The sequence below is a fragment of the Miscanthus floridulus genome, chromosome 9 (assembly GCF_019320115.1).
Source record: "Miscanthus floridulus cultivar M001 chromosome 9, ASM1932011v1, whole genome shotgun sequence".
NCBI classification, from domain to species: domain Eukaryota; kingdom Viridiplantae; phylum Streptophyta; class Magnoliopsida; order Poales; family Poaceae; genus Miscanthus; species Miscanthus floridulus.
In genome coordinates this window covers 132,592,410-132,612,856 of record NC_089588.1, presented here as the reverse complement: position 1 = coordinate 132,612,856, position 20,447 = coordinate 132,592,410, and the positions used below count along the sequence as shown (strand labels likewise).

Sequence of the window (20,447 nt, the reverse complement as noted above, 5' to 3'; positions counted from 1 at the left end):
AAGTTTATCCGGTCAATCCAAACAGAGCCTAAGAAAAGGACCTAGCATAAGCAGCTCCAACCGTATGGTTTATCATGGTTCCAAATGCCCAGCAGTCACACAGACAATTTAAAATAGAAAATACTATCAATTTTGTAGTTGTTGAACTGTGATGAACAACTTTGTTTAACAAAATGAGCAAGAGCAATTGATACTTGACGGCCTGCTTTTGGGTCCACGTGCAGGTGGCTGGGGAGATCCTACACTTCCTTGCGGACCAAGACTGGTGACCCCGCCGTGCCATCGTCTGCCATGTAAAATGTAATAACATACTGGTTCATTATAAATATATCGCTGATCAGCATAAATAAACTGGACCTTCTCCAAATCGATCGAGGATCCAAATTCAGTGTATGCATCCGAGTGTCTATATATTGAAGGTTTACTACAATAATCCTGTACTAGCTAGTTTGTATTTTGAAAGATGAATTATATCAATTATTTTGAAAGATCAATATATTGAATGATTGCTTGGAAGACAGCTATTCACGTGCCTGAACCTTGATAGCTTCTGATGGGTTTCAACTCTAGCCTACCCCAACTTGTTTGGGACTTAAAGGCTTTGTTGTTGTTGTTGTAATATATTGAATGATTATGATATCTACTCATCTTTCTGCACTTTACATTAGTATTCTTTTGGTGTACACACTAGCTTTGATATAGGTCACTGCAGACACTGCCTAAATAGATATTGTTTGAGTATGTAAATCGAGAACAAGAGAATGAAAATGATTGAACTCCACTTCTCCCATTCACACTGATCAGGTTTATATACACTATGAACCATCGCTTGGTGGGATGACCGATGCCCCGAAGTCGGTAATTTACACTAGCGTATAGTAACTGCCTGATTAAAAAGACGTTGAAGGTTAATCCTAATCACCCCTACTATATAACAAACAATCCTTGTCGGCTTGTTGCTGCCAGTTGCGCTAGAGCCGGAACTGATCTGATTTCACTGTCGTGTCATAAGCCTAGGATCTGGGCAATGATTGGGATCCTACTGATCGAGCAGTGAAGCCAGCTATCACTGCCAATTCATACCACAACCTGGCAGCGATATGACATGATCGAGCATGCATAAGTTGTTGAAACACTTAAGGAGTTAGCACATTTCAAAAAGGGGCGAAAAACTAAGTGTTTGGAGGCTTCTGGTAGGCACCGGATATAACTCCGGTGGTGAGCAGGACATACCTCATTCGGATGCACCCGCTGATCCTCCAACCATTATGCAAGGCCCAATGACTCGAGCTCGAGAATGTGACAACTAAATTTATAGGTGACCTCGTTATTAAACGATCCTTTGCATATAGTTTTGAGAATAGATTACTACCTAATGATGTTATCCTATTTAGAAACATTGGAGAGGGTCATGAGGAACTTGGAGGAAGGTGTGGAGGCAGAGAAGACCAGTAAGGACGCCCCACACAAGCTGGAGGCCCAGTCCAACTCGACTTCGAAGTTATTATCACCTGACACCGTCAGACTGGACAATGATTGATAGAGACCAAGTTACTATAGTGCACCATCTTTATCTCATAATGGCATTGCCTTATTAGTATTATATATGATAGCCCACTTAAAATCCTATTGTGCAGTTTGTTTTCACTTGTATATAATTTGTAGCAATGAAAATGCCCCAAATTTATTATGTATAGAATGAGTAACGTGAGTGATAGGATTCTGTACCAGATTGTTCCTATGGTTAGTAATAAAGAAATCATTACGATCTGCAGGCAATTAGTAATAAAGAATATATAAGATATTATATTAGAGAATAGAAGACCTGTCAGTCAGTGTTGCACGAGATGCTCTAATATTGACACATCACTTTGGGTCAAAACTTGGCCCATGTAAGCCAAAAGCCCACACCAAACCCTCGCCCTCCAGCTTTCCCCTGCCTCTGCTCTGTGCCGCCAGCTTCTGCTCGGCGCCGCCCGTGTTCACATGCCCGCGAAGAGGCACGCCGGCGAGGAGGGCCGAGTTCCGGCCGACTTCCTTGGAGCGGAACCAGAGCCCACGCCCGCGTGGCGCGCCGCAGGCCAGCGCACCCGATCCCGGAGGCCGGAAAGGAAGACGCCCGTGGCCCTGACGAATCCCTCGGCTCCCCTGCTCTGTGCCTCCGACACGCCGCCAGCCCCGAGGTCAGTGGCCTTGAGATTTTCCTTTGCTTTTGAGATTCCAACTGACGATTAGCTAGCTTGCTGTGTTGAATTTGCTTCGCTATCTGAGAAGTAGCTAGGACCATAGTGTTGGTTTCTGAAACTACATGGGGGAAGAGAATGCAGCTTAATGGACAGGGAAAATTAATTAAGCTAGTTTCTTTTTTGGGAGATTATGCTCATCCTGAGAACTCCATGAACTGGTGTGGCCGCGGTCTTCTAATAAACAGCAAGGGCTGCAGTACCTCATAAAAATTCTGTACTACATAGTTTTAAATATTGTTAGTTATATTTCAGTCTAAAAAATCCATGTATGGCTTGTAGCACTAGAGAAAGAAAGTAGATATAGAGATAGTGATGTTTCCCATCTTACACCAGCTCTGTTGCTCTCTCCCACCCCCTAAGTAGGATAATAATGACATGACATGGTTTGTTGCTAGGAGTGGTATTCAGAATTTTAGTCTTGTCAATGCCCTGCAATTTGTTTAATGTTTTGATGATGATCATTATGTTCAATCCTCTCTGTTTGGTGTAATATGGGTTGAGAAAGGTGTTGGCTGGTCCATGCCTACTACACTGTACAGGATCTGCTGCGACCTTTCAGTATGAGGGGAGCAGCCTACCTGTCGAGTGAGGAGAGTGCACGGGTTCACATCGCTTCAGGTTTACAAAATGCTGATTACATGGCCCATTCCAAATAAAACGGTTTACTGCTGTATGCTGTCAGTCGTTGCAACTAGAGGTCTAGCACTAGTACCATTATACAGATTGAAATTGTCCACTACTTTCCCATTTTTCAAAGAAAAAGGAGTCCATACCCCACGCCCACAGTGAAACAAATTGAAAGTAGCAGTTTGTGCAAAAAGTAATAACATACTGGTCCATTATAAATATATCGCTGATCAGCATAAATAAACTGGACCTTCTCCAAACCGATCGAGGATCCAAATTCAGTGTATGCGAGTGTCTATATATTGAAGGTTTACTACAATAATCCTGTACTAGCTAGTTTGTATTTTGAAAGATGAATTATATCAATATTATATCGCGTCAAATATACACTGCCTTCTTTCTTGAATGATTACGATATCTACTCTTCTTTCTGCACTTTACATTAGTATTCTTTCGGTGTACACACTGGCTTTGATATAGGTCACTGCGGACTGTGCCTAAATAGATATTGTTTGAGTATGTAAATTAGTATGTAAATCGAGAACAAGAGAATGAAAATGATTGAGCCGAAAATGATATAGGTCACTACTGACTCCACTTCTCCCATTCACACTGATCAGGTTTATATACACTATGAACCATCGCTTGGTGGGATGACCGATGCCCCGAAGTCGGTAATTTACACTAGCGTATAGTAACTGCCTGATTAAAAAGACGTTGAAGGTTAATCCTAATCACCCCTACTATATAACAAACAATCCTTGTCGGCTTGTTGCTGCCAGTTGCGCTAGAGCCGGAACTGATCTGATTTCACTGTCGTGTCATAAGCCTAGGATCTGGGCAATGATTGGGATCCTACTGATCGAGCAGTGAAGCCAGCTATCACTGCCAATTCATACCACAACCTGGCAGCGATATGACATGATCGAGCATGCATAAGTTGTTGAAACACTTAAGGAGTTAGCACATTTCAAAAAGGGGCGAAAAACTAAGTGTTTGGAGGCTTCTGGTAGGCACCGGATATAACTCCGGTGGTGAGCAGGACATACCTCATTCGGATGCACCCGCTGATCCTCCAACCATTATGCAAGGCCCAATGACTCGAGCTCGAGAATGTGACAACTAAATTTATAGGTGACCTCGTTATTAAACGATCCTTTGCATATAGTTTTGAGAATAGATTACTACCTAATGATGTTATCCTATTTAGAAACATTGGAGAGGGTCATGAGGAACTTGGAGGAAGGTGTGGAGGCAGAGAAGACCAGTAAGGACGCCCCACACAAGCTGGAGGCCCAGTCCAACTCGACTTCGAAGTTATTATCACCTGACACCGTCAGACTGGACAATGATTGATAGAGACCAAGTTACTATAGTGCACCATCTTTATCTCATAATGGCATTGCCTTATTAGTATTATATATGATAGCCCACTTAAAATCCTATTGTGCAGTTTGTTTTCACTTGTATATAATTTGTAGCAATGAAAATGCCCCAAATTTATTATGTATAGAATGAGTAACGTGAGTGATAGGATTCTGTACCAGATTGTTCCTATGGTTAGTAATAAAGAAATCATTACGATCTGCAGGCAATTAGTAATAAAGAATATATAAGATATTATATTAGAGAATAGAAGACCTGTCAGTCAGTGTTGCACGAGATGCTCTAATATTGACACATCACTTTGGGTCAAAACTTGGCCCATGTAAGCCAAAAGCCCACACCAAACCCTCGCCCTCCAGCTTTCCCCTGCCTCTGCTCTGTGCCGCCAGCTTCTGCTCGGCGCCGCCCGTGTTCACATGCCCGCGAAGAGGCACGCCGGCGAGGAGGGCCGAGTTCCGGCCGACTTCCTTGGAGCGGAACCAGAGCCCACGCCCGCGTGGCGCGCCGCAGGCCAGCGCACCCGATCCCGGAGGCCGGAAAGGAAGACGCCCGTGGCCCTGACGAATCCCTCGGCTCCCCTGCTCTGTGCCTCCGACACGCCGCCAGCCCCGAGGTCAGTGGCCTTGAGATTTTCCTTTGTTTTTGAGATTCCAACTGACGATTAGCTAGCTTGCTGTGTTGAATTTGCTTCGCTATCTGAGAAGTAGCTAGGACCATAGTGTTGGTTTCTGAAACTACATGGGGGAAGAGAATGCAGCTTAATGGACAGGGAAAATTAATTAAGCTAGTTTCTTTTTTGGGAGATTATGCTCATCCTGAGAACTCCATGAACTGGTGTGGCCGCGGTCTTCTAATAAACAGCAAGGGCTGCAGTACCTCATAAAAATTCTGTACTACATAGTTTTAAATATTGTTAGTTATATTTCAGTCTAAAAAATCCATGTATGGCTTGTAGCACTAGAGAAAGAAAGTAGATATAGAGATAGTGATGTTTCCCATCTTACACCAGCTCTGTTGCTCTCTCCCACCCCCTAAGTAGGATAATAATGACATGACATGGTTTGTTGCTAGGAGTGGTATTCAGAATTTTAGTCTTGTCAATGCCCTGCAATTTGTTTAATGTTTTGATGATGATCATTATGTTCAATCCTCTCTGTTTGGTGTAATATGGGTTGAGAAAGGTGTTGGCTGGTCCATGCCTACTACACTGTACAGGATCTGCTGCGACCTTTCAGTATGAGGGGAGCAGCCTACCTGTCGAGTGAGGAGAGTGCACGGGTTCACATCGCTTCAGGTTTACAAAATGCTGATTACATGGCCCATTCCAAATAAAACGGTTTACTGCTGTATGCTGTCAGTCGTTGCAACTAGAGGTCTAGCACTAGTACCATTATACAGATTGAAATTGTCCACTACTTTCCCATTTTTCAAAGAAAAAGGAGTCCATACCCCACACCCACTGTGAAACAAATTGAAAGTAGCAGTTTGTGCAAAAAGTAATAACATACTGGTCCATTATAAATATATCGCTGATCAGCATAAATAAACTGGACCTTCTCCAAACCGATCGAGGATCCAAATTCAGTGTATGCGAGTGTCTATATATTGAAGGTTTACTACAATAATCCTGTACTAGCTAGTTTGTATTTTGAAAGATGAATTATATCAATATTATATCGCGTCAAATATACACTGCCTTCTTTCTTGAATGATTACGATATCTACTCTTCTTTCTGCACTTTACATTAGTATTCTTTCGGTGTACACACTGGCTTTGATATAGGTCACTGCGGACTGTGCCTAAATAGATATTGTTTGAGTATGTAAATTAGTATGTAAATCGAGAACAAGAGAATGAAAATGATTGAGCCGAAAATGATATAGGTCACTACTGACTCCACTTCTCCCATTCACACTGATCAGGTTTATATACACTATGAACCATCGCTTGGTGGGATGACCGATGCCCCGAAGCCGGTAATTTACACTAGCGTGTAGTAACTGCCTGATTAAAAAGACGTTGAAGGTTAATCCTAATCACCCCTACTATATAACAGACAATCCTTATTGGCTTGTTGCTACCAGTTGCGCTAGAGCCGGAACTGATCTGATTTCACTGTCGTGTCATAAGCCTAGGATCTGGGCAATGATTGGGATCCTACTGATCGAGCAGTGAAGCCGGCTATCGCTGCCAATTCAGACCACAACCTGGCAGCGATATGACATGATCGAGCATGCATAAGTTGTTGAAACACTCGAGGAGTTAGCACATTTGAAAAAGGGGCGAAAAACTAAGTGTTTGGAGGCTTTTGGTAGGCACCGGATATAACTCCGGTGGTAATCAGGACATACCTCCTTCGGATGCACCCGCTGATCCTCCAACCGTTATGCAAGGTCCAATGACTCGAGCTCGAGAATGTGACAACTAAATTTATAGGTGACCTCGTTCTTAAGCGATCGTTTGCATAGTTTTGAGAATAGATAACTACCTAATGATGTTATCCTATTTAGGAACATTGGAGAGGGTCATGAGGAACTTGGAGGAAGGTGTGGAGACGGAGAAGACCAGCAAGGACGCCCCACACAAGCTGGAGCCTTAGTCCAACTCGACTTCGAAGGTATCATCACCTAACACCGTCAGACTGGACAATGATTGATAGAGACCAAGTTACTATAGTGCACCATCTTTATCTCAGAATGGCATTGCCTTATTAGTATTATATATGATAGCCCACATAAAATCCTATTGTGCAGTTTGTTTTCACTTGTATATACTTAGTAGCAATGAAAATGCCCCAAATTTATTATGTATAGAATGAGTAATGTGAGTGATAGGATTATGTTCCTAGGGGAGAATTATCTATTTGACACTGAAATAAATCAGTGTTTCGTATTTGGCACTAAAAAATTTGAACTTTCTTATCTGACATCAAGTTAAAATTTCTTTTCATAAATGGCACTGCCGTCCATTTTCATTGATCAATCTGTTAGTTGACTGATTTGACCATGTCAGTTTTTTTCCCTATGTCCGATGTACCCCTCTGTTAGATACACAGAAGACTCCCACGCCGCTACGCCTCTACCTCCCTCCACGCCACCCATGCAGCCGCCGCTGCCGTAGCAGCTGCTCCCATCACCTCCCATTCCTCTCTCCCTCACCCTCTCTCTCCCGAGGTAGCGGCGCTGTGGCGGGCTCCGAACGCGGCGACCTCCATGCGCTGCGCGTGGCCGTGGGCCCCAGCGCGGGGCGAGCCTGGCTCGGCATGGCGTGCCGTCGTCGCGCCGCCTCTCTCTCTCCCCCCTCTCCCGATGCTGGCGCACCGTATAGGCCCGCCACGCTGGCTGTCCTCTGGCGAGGTGGCGCGTCGCGGCGGCCCCCCTCCCCTCTCCCTCTCCCTCCATCTCGATCTACTACCAGGGCATGGTGCGGCCGGTGCAGGGCAGGGTAGAGGCATGGCCTTGCAGGTCGGTAATCCTCATCTTGCGCCCTTCTTCCCTAGCTCTGTTGTGCTACTGTGCGAGACTGCCCTGGCTCCATGACCGGAGCGCGAGCAGGCCACCCCACGGGAGGCTGCCCCCGACCTCTGCTCGACGAGCTGCGTACCCGTGCTGGGGCCTTGGCTGCGCCCTCGTGATACTCTGGCATGGACATCTCCACGGGCGCCATGGCCGCAGCTTGAGGCCTACAGTGTAGGCAGAGCGAGTGCGCCGAAACTCCATTGCCGGAGCTGTGGCCGCAGCGGCGGACGACGAGCAGCTACGGCCAGCCTCACCGCCATCCAGGTACCTCACCACCTCCCGAATCATGGGCTGCGTCACCGGCGCTGGGTGAGAACTCCATGGACGCCACCATCTTCTTCGATTTCGGCCAGCTCATGTGCAGCGCCGTCAATTCTTCTTTGATTCCGGCCGGCTCATGTGGAGTGTCGTCGATTCACTCATCCTCCGTGTGTTGCCTGGACATAGCCGCCGCCTGCGCCAGCTCCGGTTGCCGGCAAGGCCGTCCTAGCCCCTGTGCGCGAGACCGACGGCGGCTCGACAGCAGCGTGGAGGCAAGCTCTCGCGCGCTCGCCGGCCATGGCGCAGTTGCCTTCTCGTCCGGTGGCGGCACAGCAGCACGCAGGCGAGCAGCTTCTTCTTGGTCTTCTCTGCTCTCTTTCTCACGCAGACGAGCCGAGGAAAGGGATGACAAGTGGGGCCTACACGTCAGTGACTAGGATGAGGGAAGTAGTTGAGGGCAATAGCGTCCATACGAAAATACTTGAACTTCCCTATTTGGCACCATGGGTTTCTGTTGCAAACAAGGGTATTCATGTCTTTTTGCCGGTCACTTACACCGTTACTGTCCTAAATGGACGACAGTGCTATTTACGAAAGAAAATTTCAACTTGATGCCAGATAAGAAAATTTAAATTTTCAAGTGCTAAATACGAAACAATGATTTATTTCAGTGTCAAATAGATAATTCTCTCTTGTGGTTAGTATGGTTAGCATCGTTAGCATGGTTTACTTTTGCTATTGCCGTGCGAGCCCACGGTAGAAATCATTACGATTTACACGAGATGCTCTAATATTGACACATCACTTTGGGTAAAAACTTGGCCCATGTAAGCCAAAAGCCCACACCAAACCCTCACCCTCCAGCTTTCCCCTGCCTCTGCTCTGTGCCGCCAGCTTCTGCTCGGCGCCGCCCGTGTTCACATGCCCGCGAAGAGCCGCGCCGGCGAGGAGGGCCGAGTTCCGGCCGACTTCCTTGGAGCGGAACCCGAGCCCACGCCCGCGTGGCGCGCCGCAGGCCAGCGCACCCGATCCCGGAGGCCCGAAAGGAAGACGCCCGTGGCCCTGACGAATGCCCCGGCTCCCCTGCTCTGTGCCTCCGACGCGCCGCCGGCCCCGAGGTCAGTGGCCTTGAGATTTTCCTTTGCTTTTGAGATTCCAACTGACGATTAGCTAGCTTGCTGTGTTGAATTTGCTTCGCTATGTGAGAAGTAGCTAGGACCATAGTGTTGGTTTCTGAAACTACATGGGGGAAGAGAATGCAGCTTAATGGACAGGGAAAATTAATTAAGCTAGTTTCTTTTTTGGGAGATTATGCTCATCCTGAGAACTCCATGAACTGGTGTGGCCGCTGTCTTCTAATAAACAGCAAGGGCTGCAGTACCTCATAAAAATTCTGTACTACATAGTTTTAAATATTGTTAGTTATATTTCAGTCTAAGAAATCCATGTATGGCTTAGCACTAGAGAAAGAAAGTAGATATAGAGATAGTGATGTTTCCCATCTTACACCAGCTCTGTTGCTCTCCCCCACCCCCTAAGTAGGATAATAATGACATGACATGGTTTGTTGCTAGGAGTGGTATTCAGAATTCTAGTCTTGTCAATGCCCTGCAATTTGTTTAATGTTTTGATGATGATCATTATGTTCAATCCTCTCTGTTTGGTGTAATATGGGTTGAGAAAGGTGTTGGCTGGTCCATGCCTACTACACTGTACAGGGTCTGCTGCGACCTTTCAGTATGAGGGGAGCAGCCTACCTGTCGAGTGAGGAGAGTGCACGGGTTCACATTGCTTCAGGTTTACAAAATGCTGATTACATGGCCCATTCCAAATAAAACGGTTTACTGCTGTATGCTGTCAGTCGTTGCAACTAGAGGTCTAGCACTAGTACCATTATACAGATTGAAATTGTCCACTACTTTCCCATTTTTCAAAGAAAAAGGAGTCCATACCCCACACCCACAGTGAAACAAATTGAAAGTAGAGTCAGATAGATAGTAGGCTACAACCAAGGAAAAGAAAACAGTTTACAAAGATCAACATTTGAGCATAGTTTTTTTTTTTGGAAGGCCCCCATGTGCATACTAATTTTCATCACATTTCTCCCAAAATACGGTTTCAATGCTAGGATATAGTACAGCATTTATATGAATGATTTTGTTATTTATTGGAATTGACATTGTAGTTCAGAGGTTGTTGTTTAGTGAAAATGGTATGGTGTTGTTCAGTTATGTGAAATTTTGTTCTGTTCTTCAACAACAACAACAACAACAAAGCCTTTAAGTCCCAAACAAGTTGGGGTAGGCTAGAGTTACCCATCAGAAGCAATCAAGGTTCAGGCACGTGAATAGCTGTCTTCCAAGTACTCCTATCTAAGGCTAAGTCTTTGGGTATATTCCATCCTTTCAAGTCTCCTTTTATTGCCTCTACCCAAGTCAACTTCGGTCTTCCTCTGCCTCTCTTCACGTTACTATCCTGACTTAGGATTTCACTACGCACCGGTGCATCTGGAGGTCTCCGTTGCACATGTCCAAACCATCTCAACCGGTGTTGGACAAGCTTTTCTTCAATTGGCGCTACCCCTAATCTCTCACGTATATCATCGTTCTGAACTCGATCCCTTCTTGTATGACCGCAAATCCAACGCAACATACGCATTGCCGCGACACTTAGCTGTTGAACATGTCGTCTTTTCGTAGACCAACATTCTGCACCATACAACATAGCAGGTCTAATCGCCGTCCTATAAAACTTGCCTTTTAGCTTCTGTGGTACCCTTTTGTCACATAGGACACCAGATGCTTGCCGCCACTTCATCCACCCTGCTTTGATTCTATGGCTAACATCTTCATCAATATCCCCGTCCCTCTGTAGCATTGATCCTAAATATCGAAATGTATCCTTCCTAGGCACTACTTGACCTTCCAAACTAACATCTTCCTCCTCCCGAGTAGTAGTGCCGAAGTCACATCTCATATACTCAGTTTTAGTTCTACTGAGTCTAAAACCTTTGAACTCCAAAGTCTCCCGCCATAACTCCAGTTTCTGATTCACTCCTGTCCGGCTTTCATCAACTAGCACTACATCGTCTGCGAAAAGCATACACCAAGGGATGTCCCCTTGTATCTCCCTTGTGACCTCATCCATCACTAAAGCAAACAAATAAGGGCTCAAAGCTGACCCTTGATGTAGTCCTATCCTAATCGGGAAGTCATCCGTGTCTTCATCACTTGTTCGAACTCTAGTCACAACATTGTTGTATATGTCCTTAATGAGCCCGACGTACTTCGTTGGGACTTTATGTTTGTCCAAAGCCCACCACATAACATTCCTTGGTATTTTATCATAAGCCTTCTCCAAGTCAATAAAAACCATGTGTAGGTCCTTCTTCTTCTCCCTATACCGCTCCATAACTTGTCTTACTAAGAAAATGGCTTCCATGGTTGACCTTCTGGGCATGAAACCAAATTGGTTCATAGAGACCCGCGTTATTGCTCTCAAGCGATGCTCGATAACTCTCTCCCATAGCTTCATAGTATGGCTCATCAACTTAATTCCCCGGTAATTCGTACAACTTTGAATATCCCCTTTATTCTTGTAGATCGGTACCAATATACTTCTCCTCCACTCATCAGGCATCTTGTTCGATCGAATTTGTTCTGTTCTTCAGTTTTCTAAATTTCAGAGAAGGTTGGTCATCTTGCTTTTTTGCATACTGAAAGATAGGTAATATGTGCTATGAAATGCAAAGTGGGAGGCCGGGAACGCATGATTGAAACACATGTTATATAGATACCGAGAGCATTCAATTTATTTCATCAGTTATTGCTCGAAAAAAGGGCATCATGCTTTGCTGTTTCTAACTAAGACTTTGGTTATATATTATATGGGGGTGAAGTGTGTTGATTTTAACACTGTGGGCTAGTATAACATCACTAGTTTAATTCTATCAGTCATTAATGTTTCACATGGAGTTCAAGTTATTCTAAAGGCCTCAAATTTTTAGGTCATCACACAATTGGTTTGTGATACTTAGGGAGTTAGGGGTTACATAAAAACATGCGGTGATTCTGAACTAAACATGCGGTGGAAGAAGCGGTTGTGCGTACTGTTATTGACACTTGGTATTGTTTCCCAGTACCACACTTAGTACTATAGCCAGGATTGACACTTAGTACCGTTTCCATGTACTGCACCAGTTTCCTATACTAGGAAAAGTACTAAAGCTTGTCCCTGACTACATATTTATTTGATGAACTGCCTTGTACAAATCTTTTTCTATAGGCAAAGTGCAACTGCTACAGAGGTACTATGTGAATTACAGTATCGTAGATACACTTCCAATGAGCACAATGTTGAAAATTCTTCTTTGATGGTCAAGATTTCAGCATAAACCTCCTCTGTTCTTGGCCAATCCTTGGGTGACATCTCAGAACATTTTAGACCAAGATTTACGAGTTGCATGGCACAGTGCTGCATTTCAACTATTTCTTGTCCTCCGTCTTCACCTTCATGATATCCAGTGAGATTTGGTTCTAAAATGTTATGGATATTCAGTGGAAGTGATGACTCCACAAAGTTGCGGATGTTTACTCCATCCTTAAACATGTGATCAGTTGGTCGCCTTCCTGTAATAATCTCCAGCAGAATAATTCCATAGCTGTAGATGTCACCCTCAACAGAGATTTTGCACCCCACACCATACTCTGCAATGTTGTGTAAAACTTAATAAGAAAGTCCTCCACTTAGCTATTTCAGAAAATTGGCAAAAATATGGATGAGATGTCAATGCATCATTTACAGGACAAATATCATGTATACATAAGTACAATTCATTCTGATTAAAAAAGCAAGAGTGAAACATGTGCTCACCTGGTGCAATGTAACCGATAGATCCTCTTGGTCCTACAGCAGTCGATGAATTATTGAATCCAGTTGAAAAGTCAACAGAAAGAAACTTTGCAAGACCGAAATCACTGAGAGATGCAACCATTTCATCATTCAAAAGGACATTGCTTGGTTTCAGATCACGATGTACCAAAGGAGGAGTGCATCGATTATGAAGATAGTCCAATGCAGCAGCAATATCCACAGCTATTGCTATTCGTGTGCCTAAACTCAATGGTCTTTTCGTGCTTTTTGTGTACTCTTTCTGATGGAGCCAGCTTTCTAGGTTACCATTTACCATGCACTCAAGAATGAGTGCTTTGAATTCATTTCCAGTTGGATCAAACGTTGAACATACACTAATCACTCTTATGAGATTCCGATGGCGAATGTTTCTCAATGCCGCACATTCAGAAAGGAAGTTACTTGGTGCTCCAAATTGGTCAAGCCTGAATACCTTTATGGCAACTGCACATTCTTCAACCATGAATTGACCTTTGTATACCAATCCAAACCTTCCAGATCCAACAAGACTGTTAGGAGAGAAACCATCTGTTGCTTTGAATAAATCACCATATGAGAAATTCTTTAGCTTCTTTAATGGCTGGTTGGTTAGTTGCTTTCCTTTCCTTCTCTTCAAAATAATGACAGCAACACAGGCCATTGTGACTGCAGCTACACTAGCAAGTGAAACCAGAACAGCTAAAATGTAGGCATGCTTCTTTCTTTGGGGTCTTGATGTCAAGCACTGTGGTACTTGTAGATCTGGAGACTTTGCACACAACTTATTGTTTCCTTGGATGTACACATCATTTGGTTTAGCAAAGATGCCGCCTCCAGGGACAGGGCCCTCAAGGTCATTGAAGGATAGATTTAGAATCTGTAAAGAGCTAAGTGACTCAAAAAATTCAGGAATTTTACCAGACAAGTTATTCTGTGAAAGATCCATCACAGTGATGCCTTTTAAGTTGATGAAAGAATCTGGGATGCTTCCTTGCAGATTATTTGCTTCTAAGTGGAGTGACTCCAGAAAAAGGCACTGACCAATTGTGGAGGGGATCTCACCTGATAATCGTTTGTTGGAAAGACTAAGTGAATTCAGATTGATCAATCTACCAATCTCAAACAGTATGTCTCCAGTGAGTTTGTTATTGGACAAGTCTAAGCCAACAGAAAGTGTAGATATCGAAAACAGTTCCCGTGGAATGCCTCCGTACAAGCTATTGGAAGAAAGATTGAGCGTTGTCAGTTGTTTGCAGTCCTCTAAACTAGAAGGTATAGGACCGGTCAAATTATTTTCCTCGAAAAGAAGTTCAGTAAGCTGCTCTAGCTTCCCAATTGATCTTGGGATTTCTCCAGAAAGTTGGTTTTTGGTTATGGTCAGAATAGACATGTTTTGGAGGTTCGCAAGCGTGTCTGGAATTTCCCCGGAAAGAAAATTACTATCTAACTGAATTACTGTGAGATTCGTGAACTTTCCTATCTCTAATGGTATAGAACCTGTGAATTGGTTTTCTTTTAGAACCAAGATCTCTAAACTTTTTGGGATGTTGGTGATATAAGTGGACATTATACGTTGGAGGTTGTTTCTGTCTAACCATAAATTCTTTAATCGGGTGCAGCTCACTAGAGAGGACATGAAAGCCCAATCTCCAGCTTCAAGCCTATTTTCACCTAGATCTAGGTAACTCAACAAGGCCAAGGATCCCAGTGAAGGAATAACACCCATGAATGCGTTGCTACCGAGATCTAGATATTGCAAATTTGTGGCATTGGCCAGTGAAGCTGGAATTGGACCTTCAAACCTGCTCCCTTCCAATATCAACTGTGTGATGCTTGTAAGGGTGTTGCCGATATTGGCGGGAAGCGTACCGACAAGTTGGTTGGCCCCAAGTCCAACAAAAGTAAGAGAGGAGATGTTATAAAGTGCAGGTGCAACGGTGCCTGACAAGTTGTTATATCTGAGGTCTAGTGCTTGTAGGGTTTTAAGCTTACCTAAGCTCTCTGGAATCCTTCCTTGTAAGTTGTTATAAGAAAGCAGTACGAAAGCCAGGGAAGAAAGATTACCAATTGTTGGGGACCTAATACCAGGGTACCCAATGAGGTGGGACTAATAACCATCGAACGTTGATGCTTCTGGTCAGACAAGAATGCTTCTACGCTTCTTTTCTGAACAATGGAAGATTGTTTCCGCCTCGCCCGACCCCCAAGGGCTGGCTCCGCCTCGCCCGGCGACCGGGGACGGGCTCCGCCTCGCTCGATGGCTGAGGGCCGGCTCCACCTCGCCCGACGACCGAGGGTGGGCTCTGCCTCGCCCAACAAGTACACCCTGCGCCCTCATAAGGATGAGCACAGGGTACGACATGACATTCAAGTCAAACACAGCACCATGGACCATGCCCTGCGTCGTGGCAGGAAAAGTACTACCAGGGTACGACGGGATGGGCGCTTTAGACCATTCCGGCATTGCAGAGTTCGAATAGTATTGTAGGCATCGCCTTCTGCCCTCAGACACGGAACCTGACACAGACATACGACAACCACTACAGTCCAGAAAGAGACTCGCGCCCTATATAGTGACGGACGTGCTGTCACCGCGCCGCCCGCTCCCCACAGGGGCACAGGTCAACACCCTTGTCCGACACGCCGCCCGGAGGGGCGGGAAGGGACACTTGCTGATCCGGTAAGGGCATGGCGTCGCCAGGACACGGGCACCCCGTGAACGTGCCAATCCCTGACACCATCTGGCCATGTCAGCAAGGCTGGCTCAGCGGAAAAGGAGGGCCCAACACCTTCGAAGGGGCTTCTTGGCTTCTGGTTTTTGTCCCATCTGTAACACCTGCTCCCCCTTGGTCTATAAAAGGGAGGACAGAGCCCCTCACTAAGGGGATCGACTCATAACAGATAAGTTGAACACACAACGCTTCACACACAGCTGAGCAGCGACCAAGCTTTTGGCGACCTTTTCGATCATTCCATCAGAGACTTAGGACTCGTCCCTCTCTCGACTGTTTGTACCTCTACTACGAACCATTTTCTGTATTAATAACACGAGCAGCAGCAGCAAACTGGACGTAGGGACGTGCAGCTCGAACCAGTATAAACCTTGTGTCCTTTAGTGCACCATCCGGGCCTAACGCGCAGTAATCATAAATTTACCAGCCGATGTTTGTTCGAAACACCGACAGTTGGCGCACCAGGTAGGGGACTTTGCGCGTTCCAAATCAGGCCTCGGATGGCTAACCACACAATCAGCTGGATCCCGGGCGCACACGTGCGTTTCGGTGACCTGGACTTTATTGTCACACTGGGAGGAGAGTTGGCGTTGGCCCACGCGGCCGTCCAGTCTCTCCCCTCCACCAACTTTAGCTACCGGAGGCTTGAGGGCCAGCCTGGCGTCTCCCTTGGACCCTAGCCGTCTAGGGAGGCCCCGCGCCGCATCACCCTCTCTCCGGAATGCTCCACTCGGTGCGCCTCGACGACGCTTCCGTTCAGTCTCCGCAACGCCGTGGCGACCGTAAGCCACCTTGTGGCCCAGCGCGCGATTCCGTTTCCCGCGAACAACGAGTTCGTGGGGATGATCGAAAGCGTCACAGAATCCCTCCACGGCCTCCTCGCGGAAGACCCAGGGTCGGACTCTGGTTCTGACTCCGGTAGGGGGAGCCATCATCCCTCCCGGGAATGCTTCATGGCGAAAACCTCTGAGGGACACGTCGAAAGCGCCTCCGAGGAAAGGAGGCCCCGCGCCGCATCACCCTCTCTCTGGAACGCTCCACTCGGTGCACCTCGATGGCGCTTCCGTTCGGTCTCCGCAACGCCGCGGCGACCGTAAGCCACCTTATGGCCCAGCGCGCGATCCTGTTTCCCGCGAACAACGAGTTCATGGGGATGATCGAAAGCATCACAGAATCCCTCCACGGCCTCCTCGCGGAAGACCCAGGATCGGACTCTGGTTTTGACTCCGGTAAGGGGAGCCATGATCCCTCACGGGAATGCTTTATGGCGAAAACCTCCGAGGGACACGTCGAAAGCGCCTTCGAGGAGGAGGTCACCCCGGCAGGCAACCTTGGCAACGGAGCCAAAGGGGGAGCAGCGACCCCACCTCACGTAGGGGTGGAGCAGCTGAAAGCCCAAAAGCGGGAAATAGACGAAGCCGGACAGTAGCTTGTTCGGGAGTACGAAAAGATCGACGAGGAGATCAGGCGCCGCAGAGATGGAGGGCACGCACGCACCGTGGCCCGCGACATGAACCGAAGGATCATCGCCAACGATGAAACCCTTCCCCGCTTTGCTCGTGTGAGCTAGAACATCGCCGCCGCGACGGCCCTGCTTCATGGCCTTCCAGAGGCCGTGACGCCTGAGGATCGTCGGGTCCACCGCGAGATTCGCACGCGACTTGAGCGTGCGGTAGCACAGCAGGCGGAGAGCTCGATGTCTCGGCGACACGAGCTCGACGCCAGCCAGCGTACCCCCTCGGTGCGCCCCGCCAGGGATGCGTCGGTCCACCAGGCGCCGCAAGGCGACGGGCAGCGCACTGCAATCCCGGTGCATCAACGTCTCGGCCATGATCGCGACGCACGCAGCACCCTCGACGCCCCCAGACGCGCCTACAGCGACCCAAGGGAAGGAGCCCGCCGCGGCTATCATCCTCGACGCGGCGGACGCTATGATAGCGGCGAGGACCGGAGCCCGAGCCCCGGCCTGCCAGGCCCTCAGGCCTTCGGCCGTCACATCCTCAACGCTGCATTCCCACCAAGGTATCAATCACCTACCAACATCCCTAAGTACTCCGGGGAGACAAACCCCAGACTTTGGCTTGAAGACTATCGGCTTGCCTGTCAAGCCGGTGGTGCGGATAATGACAACTTCATTATCCGCAACCTTCCACTGTTCCTCACCGATTCGGCACGAGCGTGGTTGGAGCACCTTCCGTCCGACGCCATCTAGGGTTAGGCGGACCTAAGGGAGATCTTTGTGGGGAACTTCTAGGTCACGTACAAACGTCTTGGGAACCCCTGGGACCTCAAGAACTATCGCCAGAAGGTCGGTGAAACCCTCCGCGGGTACATCCGGCGCTTCTCCCGACAGTGCAACGAGCTCCCTAACGTCGCCGACGCCGACGTGATAGGAGCCTTCCTGTCCGGGGCAACCTGCGAGTCTTTGGTTCACAAGTTGGGACGCAAGGGCCCGTGGACCACCAAGGAGCTCCTGGACATCGCTACCAGCCACGCCTTAGGAGAAGAGGCAGTCGGAGCGATCTTCGATCGCCTCGAGGGCAAGGCAAGGCGGGACGAGGGTGCCGGCGAAGGCACCTCCAATCGTTCCGCCAAAAGGAAAAACAAGAAGCAACAACGCGAGGACCCACTCGTGGCTGTTGCTGACCGCAAGGGTGGTCGGAAGCCAGGAGGGCGCTCCGAACCACTTCGAGAAAATGCTCGAGGGGCCGTGCCCGAACCACGCCTTCCCCGTAAAGCATCTGCTCAAGGACTGCGGCCTCATGCGAAAGTTCTTGGCTGGAAGTGCCAACACGGGGGAGCAGGGGAAGGAACCCGCCCCCACTGCCGACGACGCCAAGGAGAAGGACGATGGCTTTCCAACGCCAGACGGCTGCCTCATGATCTTCGGAGGATCAACGGCCTACGACTCCAAACGCTGTCAGAAAGTCGCACGTCGCCAAGTCTACATGGCCCGACCGGCCACACATTTCTTTCTCCGGTGGTCGGAGTCCGCCATAACCTTCGATCGGGCCGACCATCTGGACGCCATCCCGCATCTGGGAAGGTATCCGCTTGTCGTCGACCCGATCGTCGGCCTAAAGTGCCTCACCAAAGTTCTGTTGGACGGTGGCAGCGGCCTCAACATCATGTACGCAAAGACGCCCGACGTAATGGGCGTCGACCGAATGCACCCCCACCCAGTCCGAGCGCCTTTCCACGGCGTCGTCCCCGGAAAGCAGGCCATGCCACTCGGACAGATCGATCTGCCCGTTACCTTTGGGGATCAGTCCAATTACAGGACTGAGACCCTCACCTTCGAGGTAGTAGGGTTCCCCGGAACCTTCCACGCCATCTTGGGACGACCATGCTACGCGAAGTTCATGGCCGTCCCCAACTACACATACCTCGAGCACCACACCGGCGACTGCGGTGCCCCTCTACCGGGGCCTCTAGGGACTACGCCATCGTCATCAGCCATAGCCCCGACAACGGCGTCTGGGCGGGGGGCGCCTCCCGCCGAAGGAAGGCCGCAACACACAATGGCAAAACCGACGACGTTCGGCACCCTCCAGCGCTCCTTCGGCAGCAGCGACCCCTCCTCAGCACAGGCGACCCGCACCATCTCATCTACGTTGGATGACCTCCAGCTCGACATCACGCTCCAGATTCACGAGCGGATATGTGAGTTCTCTCCCTGGCATTACCCTCTCTTACTTAGGAACCGCTACATTCGGTGGAAAGGAAGGAGAAGAGGTGGCGGCTCAGAGGCGGCTCAGAGGCTGCCCAGGCAAAACAACGAACGAACGACCTCTGAAAGATAAGCACCCCTGTTTACTTATTTTGAGTGTTAATTTCTTTACCGAGCCTCCGACCCAAGCAACAGCAAAGGCACGGACATTGCTCGGGGGCTGTCGAGGGTGTCTATTTTCTTTAGACACCCTCTTCGCCCGACCCCTCCTTACGTTTAAAACCGGAAGCGCGGTGTGTGGGTATAAAAATTTGAATACAACTGGACGAACCGCCAGACCCTACGCCTCGGCGGCTACGGTGTTTTTTGTTCACCAACATAAATCGAACTCACAGTTCCCTGCACCGCAAGCCTCGGCTCCCGCCTTCCCGAGAAGGGTTTGGAGGGGTCTCCCTGCAGAACCTCCTTTGAGGAGAAGTTGTCAGGTCGACTAAATCAATCGAGCGGCTCGGATTGCCGCCGAGAGACAGGAAACAAAAAATAGTGATGCTTATGCAGGTTACGCCGACCTCATCGCAAACATCGAGCCCAAACCCCACACGGACATGTCTGGTAGGAGCTTCCCATCGCTCATATCACCAAGGTAACGTTGCCAAACTCCACTTTCATTTCAATTAAGTGATGTGCTAAATCCATACGTCCAAACATTGCATATGCAAATCTCTGCATCTCAACGCTTCGTGTCGCGTCACGAAGCGGCAGCCGCCTCATTCAATATGAGCGGCGACCGACCGAGGTTCGAAGGCCGGCCCGCAAAGGGCTCGAGGCCGCCTTGCGTCAAACAGAGCTAGGGGAGAAAAACAGAGACGAGCCCCAGCGGCCTTGCCCGACCCCGCTCAGAAGTGGACAGGGACGTCTCGACCTTTCTCGTTCGATTCTAACCCCGAGCCAAACCCACAGAATCTCCATCGTGGAGAGGCCAACGGGCCACCTGAGCCTATCGAACGGCTCAGGCATCTACCGGGAGGCAGGTTAAGAAGTAGAGAAATGCCACATGAGGGCTCTACCGACCCCGTCAGCGAATGATGGACCCGGATTTCACACGAACATACCCGT

At 48.2% G+C, this 20,447-nt stretch overlaps 1 pseudogene; it reads right to left on the bottom strand.

Moving 5' to 3' along the window:
• Positions 1 to 20,447, bottom strand: part of LOC136480974 (probable LRR receptor-like serine/threonine-protein kinase At3g47570) — a 33,475-nt pseudogene that overhangs the window by 3,366 nt on the left and 9,662 nt on the right.